The sequence below is a fragment of the Sciurus vulgaris genome (assembly GCF_902686455.1).
Source record: "Sciurus vulgaris genome assembly, chromosome: X".
Lineage (NCBI taxonomy): Eukaryota > Metazoa > Chordata > Mammalia > Rodentia > Sciuridae > Sciurus > Sciurus vulgaris.
The window spans coordinates 124507266-124519274 of record NC_136471.1 but is presented as its reverse complement, the minus strand read 5'-3'; the positions used below and the strand labels follow the sequence as shown (position 1 = coordinate 124519274).

General features: G+C 42.1%; 1 pseudogene across 1 annotated transcript; it reads left to right on the top strand.

Moving 5' to 3' along the window:
- The first annotated feature begins 478 nt into the window (after positions 1-478).
- LOC306650590 (small ribosomal subunit protein uS5-like) lies at positions 479-1295 on the top strand (annotated as a pseudogene). Its single transcript has one exon. The product of its transcript is annotated as a small ribosomal subunit protein uS5-like (transcript).
- The last annotated feature ends 10714 nt before the right edge of the window (positions 1296-12009 follow it).

Below are 12009 nucleotides of genomic sequence, written 5' to 3'. Positions count from 1 at the left end.
ATACAGCCTCAAGAACCTAGCAAGGTCCTAAGCAACTTAGCAAGACCCTGTCTCAAAATAAAAAATAAAAAAGGCTATGGATATGGCTCAGTGGTTAAGCACCCTGGGATCAATCCCGCATACCAAAACAAAAACCAAAACAAACAAACAAAAAATAGCATGGCATAAAAACAGATACATAGACCCATGGAACAAAGAAGACCCAGAAATAAAACACATCTACAGCCATCTGATTCTAGACAAAAAGAGCCAAAAACAAATCTTGGAGAAAAGACAGCCTCTTGGGCAAATGGTGGCTTGGAAAATTGGACTTGAACATGTGGAACCCTATATCTTACTCTGTTCAAAAATAACTCAATGTGGATCAAAGACCTTAATATTAGTAAGACCTAAAACTTTGACCTTCTTCTCTGGGAAAAGACCAAATGGTGGATGAGGTCAATGTACCAGGAGGGCCCAGAGGCCCCACAACCCCAGAATGGGTGGCCGCAAGGGCTTCTGCCAAGGTTTTGGCATTGGTCTCTGAGGCCGAGGTCGTGGTGGTGGTTGGGGTTGGGATTCTAGCAACACAGCTCATGGAGGAAAAGCCAAAGACAAGGAGTGAATCCTGGTCACCGAGCTGGGCCTCCTGGTCAAGGACATGAAGATCAAGTCCTAGGAGATCTACCCTTCTCTTTGCCTATCAAGGAATCTGAGGTCATCGACTTTTTCCTGGGGGCGTCACTCAAGGATAGGTTTTGAAGACCATGCCTGTACAGAAGCAGACTTGAGATGACCAGTGGAGCAGGTTCAAGGCATTTGTAGCTATCAGGGACTACAATGGTCATGTTAGACTGAGAGTTAAGTGCTCCAAGGAGGTAGCCACTACTATCCAACGGGCCGTCATCCTGGTCAATCTCTCCATTGTTCCTGTGCGGAGAGGTTACTGGGGGAACAAGACTGACAAGCCCCACACTGTCCCTTGCAAGGTGACTGGACGTTGTGGTTCTGTGCAGCTCATCCCTGCCCCCAGAGGTACTGGCATTGTCTCAGCCCCTGTGCCCAAGAAGCTGCTGCTGATGGCTGTACTGATGACTGCTACACTTCTGCCAGGGGCTGCACTGCCACCTTGGGCAATTTCGCTAGGGCCACCTTTGATGCCATCTCCAAGACTTACAGTTATTTGACTCCCGATCTCTGGAAAGAGACTGTGTTCACCAAGTCTCCCCTCCAGGGATTCACCGACCATCTTGTGAAAACCCGTATCATAGTCTCTCTACAGATTACTCAGGCTCCAGCTGTGGCTACAACATAGGGTTTTTATACAAGAAAAATAAAGTGAATGAAACCTGAAAGAAAAAGATATAGATCTAGGCAACGATTTCCTGAGCAGGACTCCAATTGCTTAGGAAATAGTAGCAAAAATTGACAAATGGTATTGCATTAAATTAAAAAGCATCTGTACAGGAAAAGGTAACAATCAACAGGATGAAAAGACAGCCTACAGAATGGGAGAAAATCTTTGCCAGCTATACATCTGACAGAGGATTAGTATCCAGAGTATAGAAAATTTTAAAATAAAAATCCCATTTCATTCAATGGTTAAAAGAACTAAATATCTTTAGCCACCAGGGAAATGTAAATCAAAACAACATAGAGATTCTATCTTACCTCTGTTAGAATGGCTATTTTAAACAACAACAACAACAAAATAACAAGGTTCCTCAGAAAACTAGAAACAGAAGTACCATATGATCCAGTTATACCACTCCTAGGTATATATCCAAAAGAATCAAAGTTGGCATACCATAAAGATACCTGCACACCCATGTTTATGGAGGCACTGTTCACAATAACCAAGTAATGGACTCAAACTAGAGGCCCATCAGTGGATGAATGGATAAAGAAAGTATGTTATATATAGACAATGGAGTATTATTCAGTCATAAAGAACAAAATCAGGTCATTTGCAGGGAAGTGGATGAAACTGGAGATCATGTAAGTGAAATAAGCCAGACTCAGAAAGACAAATATCACATGTTTTCTCTCATCTGTGGAATTTAGGGGGGAAAAAAGGATGACATGAAAGTAGAAAGAAAACTAGTAGGGAAAAAGAAGAAAAACAAGGAGAGGGGGAAGTGGGAAAAAGAAGGAAATAAGGAGGATGGATAAGATCAAAATATGTTACATGCATGTATGGTATTGTCACAATGAAACTCATCTAGTACAATTGATATACACTAATATATACACTAATTAATATACACTAATAATTATAATAAAGGTAACTGATAGGAATCATGGAGTTACTAAAGCCTGCCTACCTTCAGCCATGCCATGTGATAGCATTACCCTCCTGTCTCCAGGCTAGAAAAGATGCTGAAACACAAAGTATTCATCATATTTGTTCTTTGAGCACAAATTCTTTTAATCAAGACTCCTTGTGCTTGTGCCTCAATACCCCACATGAAAGTGGATTTTCATTAAACTTCAGTGTTTATCATGCCCACTCTCCTTCCTGAACTTGAGAACTAAAGCACCTCCCCAAGAGTAGACCTAGATGCCCTCCCTGTGGTTATAAACTCCTATAGCAGGTCCTGTTTATGCCCCATACATCTTCCTCTCTCTACACATTCCAGGCTCCAGTTATAGAGGTAGACATCTATAACTTCTACAAAAACACATGTGGCTGGTGCTCAGAGCAAGATGGAAGTGCTGGAGAGTTAATGCCTCTGGAAGCAACCCCGAAACAATGACAGATGGGAGATTTGGTGAAGAAGCAAACCAGCTTCCTAATTCCTCAGGTAAGATAACTCTGAGCGTGGTTAACACTATCCCCAGAGTCTCCAGTGGGATTGCTCTCCAATAGCGCACAGTGGTAGTGTGCTTATTAACATGTGATTGTGGCATCCTTCCCTTCCCATCTCACCCCCATACTTTCCAACCAGTGTTTCCTGGGACCACCTTCAAAATAAACAACTTGCAAGTGAGTGTTTGTCTCTGGATCTTCTTCTTGGGGGTACCCAAACCAAGGCAAACCTACCATCCCCAGGACTTATCAACACAAAGGTGAGCTAACAACTCTGAATAGACCCTGAAACTGTAAGAAACAAGAGTGGAGGGCGACAAACATCTATATCTGTAGCATTTTGGTAGGATGGACTACCTGACCATCTCCCTTGTCTCTAGACTCCATATAAAACCTGGAGATGCCAAAGAAACTTGATGACCCGTTTCCACTGCTCCTCTTACATAATGAACATTTTGCTATCTCAGTGACTTAGGTTAGAGCAATAAAGATCCTCTTTCACCCTGCCACAGACTGAAGGCTCTGTGTTCTACATCAGGAGGTTCAGATCTAAGCACAATCTGGGATCTTGCAAAGTTGCCATTCACATTCATTAGGAGTCCTTGAAAAACGAAGTAATCTGCACTTGTTCATTACTTGAATAAATGTTTATGGAGCAATTACTACTGGTTTGGTTTGGAGGATATAGAAGGAATATGTGTAAGTTAAGTCTGGTTAGACTATTGCTAGATGGAACTCCACCAGCTTCTGTCCCAAAGGTCCTTGCTTCCATCCCCTCTCGTCTGAATGAGGTCAGAGCCTGCTCAATTGTCTCTCACGTTTAGTTCACCACTCACCATCTGCCTCACACTCCACTTTGGGACAGCATTATCTTTCAGAAATTACAAAATTACATGTCCCTCCCTTTACCTTCTGTAAACTTTGTGGAGTAAAGTGCAAACTCCCAGATTATATACACAGCCAAGAGTTTTCAAGTCTGGCCCCAAATCATTTTTTCTAACCTCTTTTATCCACCATCTCTTTTTGGTCCCACCAGATTATACTCTCCCAAACATTGCATATTATTTCGGACCTATGTCCTTCTTGCATGCATTGTTCCCTACAGATATTACTTATTGCTTTAGCCAAACACTACTCATTATTGAGCACAGTTAGAATACCACCTCTTCTATCAAGTCTTCTTTACTCTCTCCCTCTACCTCCAAAGGCATCAACTACCAAATCCCCTACACCCCTTACAATCTTCACATGTATGACAAATGCAACATTGTTCAGTCATGGTTTCAGAGTCTGACTTCTAGAAGACTCTGAGCTCATGGAAAGCAGGAATGTTGCCATTTTGTTCATCTTGGCACTCTACCTAAGAGATTAAGATAATGCCAGGTACACTCTACATTTGTAAGAAATGCTTGTGACTAAATATCCACATCCATGAAAGCCAAAAGGAGATTCAGCCCCTTGTCTCTGATAATTGGTGCCACTCCTGACATAAGATTTGCTCCATGCTCCTGGATTAGAATGTTTGCAAAGGTTGTTCCATACAATTTCCTTCTGTTTTAGGGGCCCAGCAGTTCTTTCCCTGGCTTTAGAGCTGAGCTCTTGCAGTTGCTCAAGATAGGAGATTAGCAGGGTTCACAGAGCTGCCAGGAGCCAGGGCTGAGCAGGTGGGTGTTTATTTTCCCAGGAGTGGACTCATGCTACTCCCATGGGACCCCACTGGCACATGGCAGCAGGAAGTTGAGCACATCACAGCTCCTCAGGACATCCATCAGGAGTCATCAATACAGATGGTTGACAAGGAGATTTTAGAGGGAAAAGGAGTCTGATCAAGGTGCCTTGTGCATGGAGAGTGGAGATGGTATTCACATGGCAAAAGTTTTCAGGACAAGCCAAGGACTGCTCCCTCAGATAAGGGAAGAAAGGCCGCTCAGGTGAAGCCGCAGCCACCTAACTTCTCCCAGAGAGCTGGTGGCAGCTTTAGCCTGGAGATCACATTTGATCACCCTCAAACTAAGGGAAAACCTCTTCTCACCTAGCCCAATGTCCATTCCATACTCGCAAGGTACAAGCCAAAGTATTTCATTCTAGAGAGATCTGGACTTTATAAGTACCTACTCTGGACTAGGCACATTGCTGTGTGGTTTATGTGGATCACTTCAATTAATCCCCATAACAAACCCTAGTTGCTAAGTGTTCTAATTAGCCCCCATTGTACAGATGAGAAATTGGAGGCTGAGTGAGGTCATCTTGGCCACTTGCACACAGCTAGTAAGCAGCAGAACTGGGATTCTTACTGGGTCCATCTGACTCCATCATCTGTACTTGGAACTTGCACATGAGGCCACCTAGAGTACAGTGCCTCCCCGATGTTAAAGTGAACAGGCAGCAGAATATAGAAAGACGGAAGGGGCCCTAAATGGCACTTGGCCACCAGCTCATTCCGTGGCCCTGAATAAGTCACCCAATACTTCAGGGCCTCTGTAATTTCCTCAGTAGACAAGTATGAGGGTTGGACTAGACGACTTGTAATCCTCCTTTAGATGTATACTTCTGCCATTCTCTGGTGGCATAGGCATGGCTATCATGGGTGGGAATCTGTGTTCTTAGAAGGGACCAACTGGTGGGAAAGGAAATCCAGCTGAAGCAAGGGGCATATGCCTGAATCACGGTAAGAGGAAGGGCTTTAGTTGACATTTTTTGGCGGTTGAATAAAGCTGCCTGGAGGAGCAGATTTTTGGTCTCTTTGACACATTGTAGTTCTCAAGCGTTAAGCCCCTTCGATCGGGCTGCCCATCTCAGGCTGTGAACTTATAAGAACAATAACTCTCTTTAAATTGCTGTGTGTAAATCCCAATGAATATCACATATGGGCAGTGTTTCAACTAGTATCACTGATGCATAACAAAACATGCCCAAATTAGTGACATAAAACAATGCTGTTATTATGTCTATGGATGGATTCTGTGAGCCAGTAATTCAAAGGCAGCACAGTGAGGATGGCTTGCCTTTGTGCACCATTGCTTGAGACTTAAGTTGGGAAGATTCATGGTGGAAAATACCCAAGTGACTGGGGGCTAGAATCACCTGGAGGAGTCTTCACTCACACATCTGGAATTTGATCCTGGCTGTTGACTGGGACAAGAACTGGATCTGTTAATCAGCACACATATACATTACCAACTCACATAGCTATTTGGGCTTCCTCCTGCCATGGTAACCTGAAGGTAGTCAGATCTCTTTCATGGTAATTTGTATTCTAAGTGTGAGCATCCAGAAAGTGAGACAGAATCTGTATTGCCTTTTGTGATTTAACCTCATAAGTTTCTTCTACTTTGTGCTATTGGTTATGAGTGAGTCAGTAAGGCTGGATTAAGATTCAAGGGCAGAAGACATAGACCCCCGCCTGTAGAAGAAAGGAGAATCAATACTGGTGCTACCTTTTCATTCTTCTATAGGATGGGGACCGTGTCTTGGTTATTTCTGAATTATTTCCATTTAACATGGGTTAGGACGAAGAGTAGATACCAAATGAGCGACTGGCAAAGTAACAGGGAACGAAAGAAGGACACTTCACCCTATTGAAGACTGTCTTTGAGGAGCATAGGCATTTAGTCTCTTTCCCTTTTTTTGTTTGCTTTCCATTTGCTTTTTTATTCCACTAATGAAATGTCACTACTTGTTAATGACCTACAGGGTAGACAAAGCTCAATGGTGTTGTTATCATTGCTTATGAATTAATCCTTAATCCAATATGGCCTCCTATTTGGGTTTCTTCCATGGTTTCCAAAAGGATAGTTTAGAAGTCAGGTTTCCCCAGCCCACCAGTCCAGTTCTTGGTCTGTATTGTCCTCCTTGAGTCCGAGCCCTCATCTTCTTTCCCTTCCTCTTGCTCCCTCTCCTGCCTTTCTTTTCTTGTTTCTCCCCTCCTCTTGCCCCCACCCTAGCCCTGACTCTCCCTCTGCCCCTGTTCCTAATGCCCCTTCTCTTGTCCCTTCATGCCTTCCCTGCTCCTTCCCTTCCCTCTATCCCTCTTCCTGTCTCTCTTTTCCCTTCCCTTGCCTTCTTCACTCCCCATCCCTCTGTCCATGTTACTGTCCCTAGTTTAGGGTTGAGAGCATCTCCAGGATTGTCAGAGAAGTCAAGGAACTAGGAAGCCAAGCACTGCCACCCCCTGCCCTACCGGAAGGAGAAGACTCATGGGGCCCTGGAATTCTCTTCTTCCCTGATTTGGTAAACAGCATTTCATCACTTTTATGGGCACTAACTTATGATGTCACATGAAAAAGGCTTAAAGGTCCTTTAGCTGTTTCAAACTAGCATGCAAAGTCCAATCTTACAGAAACATAACAGAAAATAATTCTTTAAGAAGAAAAACCATGACAAGGGGAATTTACCATTCCCAAATTAGCATTTGGAAAATACTAGTCACACAAACTTATGCCAGCAGAGACCTCAGACAGCGTCTTGCCCAACTCTTTATGTAACAGACAGGGAGCTGAAAGGCAAAGAGGAAGAGCTTTACCAGCTAGCATTTACTGGGTACTAACTCTGTCCCAGGAACCCTATTACTTTATTACAGTTGTGCAATAATCAGATGCATTGGAATCATTGATCCCATTTCTAAGATAAGGAAACAGAAGTTCAGAGAGGGTCAGTAACTTCTGCAAGATCACACAGCTAGAAAAGAGCACAGTAGAGATTTGAACCTGGTATCTAGAATGAGTCCAATAACTGTTTTTTCCTACTTTCCTTCCTTCCTTCCTTCCTTCCTTCCTTCCTTCCTTCTTTCTTTCTTTCTTTCTTTCTTTCTTTTTCTTCCTTCCTTCCTTCCTTCTTTCCTTCTTTCCTTTCTTCCTTCCTTCCTGACAGAGATGGAACCCAGGGCCTTGTGCATGCTAGGCAAGTGCTCTACCACTAAGCCAGATCCCCAACCCCAATAACTGTATTCCTAACAAACAGGCTTTCCGGTGCCTCTAAGTGAATTTCATTTCCCCTCTGTCTCCCGAGTTCACCCATAGTGATAATGGTTTGACTAATTTCAGAAAGGTAAATTAAGCAGTGTCAAAAATTCAACACATGGTGCTATAGTTCAAATCAAAATCAAAGTTAGCCTTTGTTAAAGTGAATTCTAATAGAAAGGACTCGGCATCTTAAGACACTTAGATGATGGCCCTTTGTAAGGAAAACCATGAGTTTAGAGTGAGCATGAACTGTGGCAATGGGGTTAAGTGATTTAGACTTGAAGATTGTCTCCCAAGGCTCAACACTACTTCAGTTTCTTCCTAGATTAACCTCTCCATGCCTCAGTTTCCTTTATCTGTAAAATGAGAGTTAATAGTACTATCTCTCTGACAGGGTAGATTTGAAGGACCAATAAGATTAATAAGCATTAGCTTTCAAAACCATGTCTGACATGTAGCAAGTCCTTTACACGAACTTGTTCAGTGATGACTCAATAATATCCCCACAGTGTAATAATCTCCAGGGTCTGACTTATTCCTAGCACATGGAAGGTGTTCAATAAATATTTGTTGACTAAGTGAAAAGTATTAGTTGTCTTAATGGTATTCATCTGTTCTTCATCCTCTCAAAACAGAAAACAAGAAAAAATGAATTTCTTCTTTACCTTATAGTTTTTCCATATGTCAAAGCCTGATTCTGCAGTGATTGAAACCACTTTTCCTTGGCAAAGCCTGGAGGAGCCTGAGGACCAGCTGTTTCCCACTTTAATTCTTTTCTGGGGCCTATTTTACCAAGGAAGTGACATCTTAAAGATGTGGAAGATACAGCTTTAGTTGTAACTGTCAAAAAACCAATTCAAACTGGAAGAAGCAAAGAGGTGAATTTATAGAATTGACTGAAGACTGCAGGTATGACTTCAGGCATGAAAAGTTGCAAGGGTTCAAATGATGTCATCAGGACTTGGTCTGGTTACGTCTCTTAGCTCTGCCTTCTTCAATGATACTTCTCTTCTCAGGCAAGTCCTCCCTTGTGATAGCAAGATGGCTGCCAGCCATTTCAGATTTATATCACCACAGCTTCAACATCAGGAGAAATAACTCTTATTTTTATGATAACTCCAGCCAAAGTCCAGTTTTAACTTTAATTGAACCAACTTAGATTTGTGTTCATGCTTGAACTAATCACTATGTCTTCGAGTGTGTGTCCCAGTTTTAAACATGTGTCATTCCCCTTGACTCCAAGGGATAGAGCCAGCCTCAGACAAACTAGAGGGAGGAAGCCTTGGATGCCATGACCAAAGTCATGGAAAGTGGATAGGTAAATAACAAACATCCACTACGACCAGTGATAAGTTAGGGATGGCCAGGAAGTCCATAGCACCCTCCATAGAAGAGCAGTAATAGATATTCAATCTCCATCTCACTTAAAGCCTTCTCTTATATCACATCCCTCAAACCTCCTTCCAACTCTAAGACAGTAAATTTTCAAAACTGTTCACCTCCACCTCCAAACAAAAATAAAATTTATATTGAGAAGTAGTATACACAAAAATTCAAAAAAAAAGTTTCACCAAATAATATTTACTTTTCACTATCTATAAAGCATTCTGATAGTTTCTATCCTATTGTATTCTATTTTAATTCATGTATTCCTTTGTATTCCTTTCATTCCACTCCATTCCCTTTGATTGTTATTTTTATTAGTCAGGGCAATGCTTGCTAGGTGATGAAACAAACATCCCCTAAATTTCAGTGACTTCACAAAAGAGAAGTTTTTTCTTGTTCATATCCTAGCTCAGTACAGATAAAGAAGCTCTGCTTAGTGACTTTCTTCTCCCTCTAGAAAGGAGAAAAGAGGTGGGGAAGGGAAAAGGAAGAGAGGGGAAAGAGAAGAGAATCACCCAGGGGGGTTTTATGATTAGGCTTGTAAATCACTTATATCATTCTTGCCTACACTCCACTGGTCAGAATCTAACTGCAAAAGCCACAGGGAAATAGACTGAGCCTACAGGAAGATGAAATGAGATTGGTGAGCATCTAGGCAGCATATGCCACACTCTTCTACTCTAGTTTGTTAAGAAAAGTATCCCACTGCATGGAATTCAGGACTCTTGAATGGTTACAATATCTTTGTGTGAATAACCTGGCTCTGTTAATCTGCCTTGCATTTTCCACCTTGTCAATCAGTCTTTCTTTGCTTCTCTTTCTACTGTCATCTGTCATATGGCACCTGACCTCTCCCTTCCTGCTAAGGAGACCCTGACCACCTTCCCACCTACTTTTCTCTTCTTCCCCTTAGCTGTCCCTAACTCTTCACCTGAGAATTCTAAACTCCTAAAGCTAGTCTGTGGCTGCTATGGCAGCCATGGTTCCTACCTTCTGCCTGGTACTGTGCTTTTTCTCTCTCTCTCATCTCTTCTGTCTTCTTTCTTATCCCTGCCCAGCCCTGGGGCCTATGGTGACTGAGACAGTAAATGAGACCAGGTTCTGTGAGACAGCTAACAGCCCTTCCACCTCTGGGACTTTGCCCTGGGCTGGCTCCAGCATCTGGCTAGGTCAGGACTGAGGTAATTGAGCCAGCCAGGCATGTAATAAGATAGCTCTTTGCCCCTGCTACTATGGAATCTGATTCTAGCGGCATCTTTATCTGTGCAATAGGCCTCAGGGTTCATTATCTAAAAAGCATTGGCTGTTAACATAGTAGCAAATCTGTTACCATAGAGGGGAGCTTTCCCTTTAAAACTAAGTGGGATAGAGGCCAGAACCTTGGACTCCTGAGTTAAAAGGCCTTCTAGTTCTGAAAGAATTGCAAGACTACTGCCCTTTAAGTTTATAAACAATTTGAGTCCATATGTAAATGGTGTTCATCATGTTCTAGACACCATTCTGGGTGCTTCACAATAGTAATTCATTTAAGCCTCATAGAAACTCTATAGGTGAGGAAACGAAGGCCCAGAGAGACTAAAGATCTGCCCAAGTCACAGAACTTTCAAGAGAAGGGCCAGGATTCAAAGTGAGGCAGTCTGGCCCTAGAAACTGCTCTCTTTACCATTAGGTTATACTGATCCCGATGATAATTTTTATTGGTTTATAATATTTACACCACTCACAGTTTTCAAAATGCTTTCACATAAGTTTCTGACCCTTACAAAAACCTTGTGATCTAGATATGATGATTTTACCATTGAGAAAATTGAGACTTAGAGGAATTCAGTGAGATTCTCAAGCAATACCACTTTGGAGCCAGCTTGGTGCAGCCTTCAAGGGCTGAGTGCTATAAATTGCCAGAAATTCTGCAAGCCAGTTGTAAATGATGGTCTTTATTAGAAATTAAATTATACAAATTTATAATTAAACTTTATATTCAAAACAAAAGTAAAAACTAGTCAAAACTCATCCCTTCCTAAATAAGCCAGATTCAGAAACGGAAAGGTTGAATGTTCTTTCTCATATGCAGAAGATAGAGTAAAATAAAGGAAAGAGGGGGAGGGGAGGTTAGGATATCATAAAGATAAAGGGAAGATCAGTAATGCAGAAGAGGGAGACCAAGGCAGAGCGGAGGGATGGGTAAGAGGAGGCAATGCAGAATGAAGCCTTAAAATCATGTTTTGTGTATATATAAATACACCACAGGGAACTTCACCTCTACACATAGGTAGGAAGAACCAATCAAATATAAATAGATGAGTGAAAGTAAGTCTAGTAGAGGAAGGAGGACTGGGAAGGGGAGGGAAAGGGGTGGTGGTCATGAACTGAAATTGAATTCCATGCGTGTATGAGTTTGGCAGGATGAACCCAACTACTTTGTATAACTACATAAAGCTCTAATAAAAATATTTTTTTTAAAAAAGAATACCTAGTTATTTCACCTAAAAATACCATCCATTCCTAATTCTTCTGTCATATTTTACTATTATCCAGTTATCTGAGGCCATTTGTATCTCTATTGTAGCTATATGATGAAAATAAGGGATAATAAAGTGCTTTGGTGAGAGAGCATTGGCGACTGGATGCCAGTCGCAGTCGTGGTACTCTGTACTTGAAACGTCAGCCAATTCCATGAAGTCCCCACCCACGAGAGCCCATCTGAAGGATTTCCTAGCACAGCCCTGTTCTCAGGAGTCTGATCCTCTCTACTCCATGGATGGCTCAGGCATGTGTTTAATGCGACTTGTTTCCTGCTTATTCAATACTTGTATTTCCAAGGCCTGCCATGATCTCCTTACTGTCAAATTCCTCCTAAAGACCTCTACCCAGTCT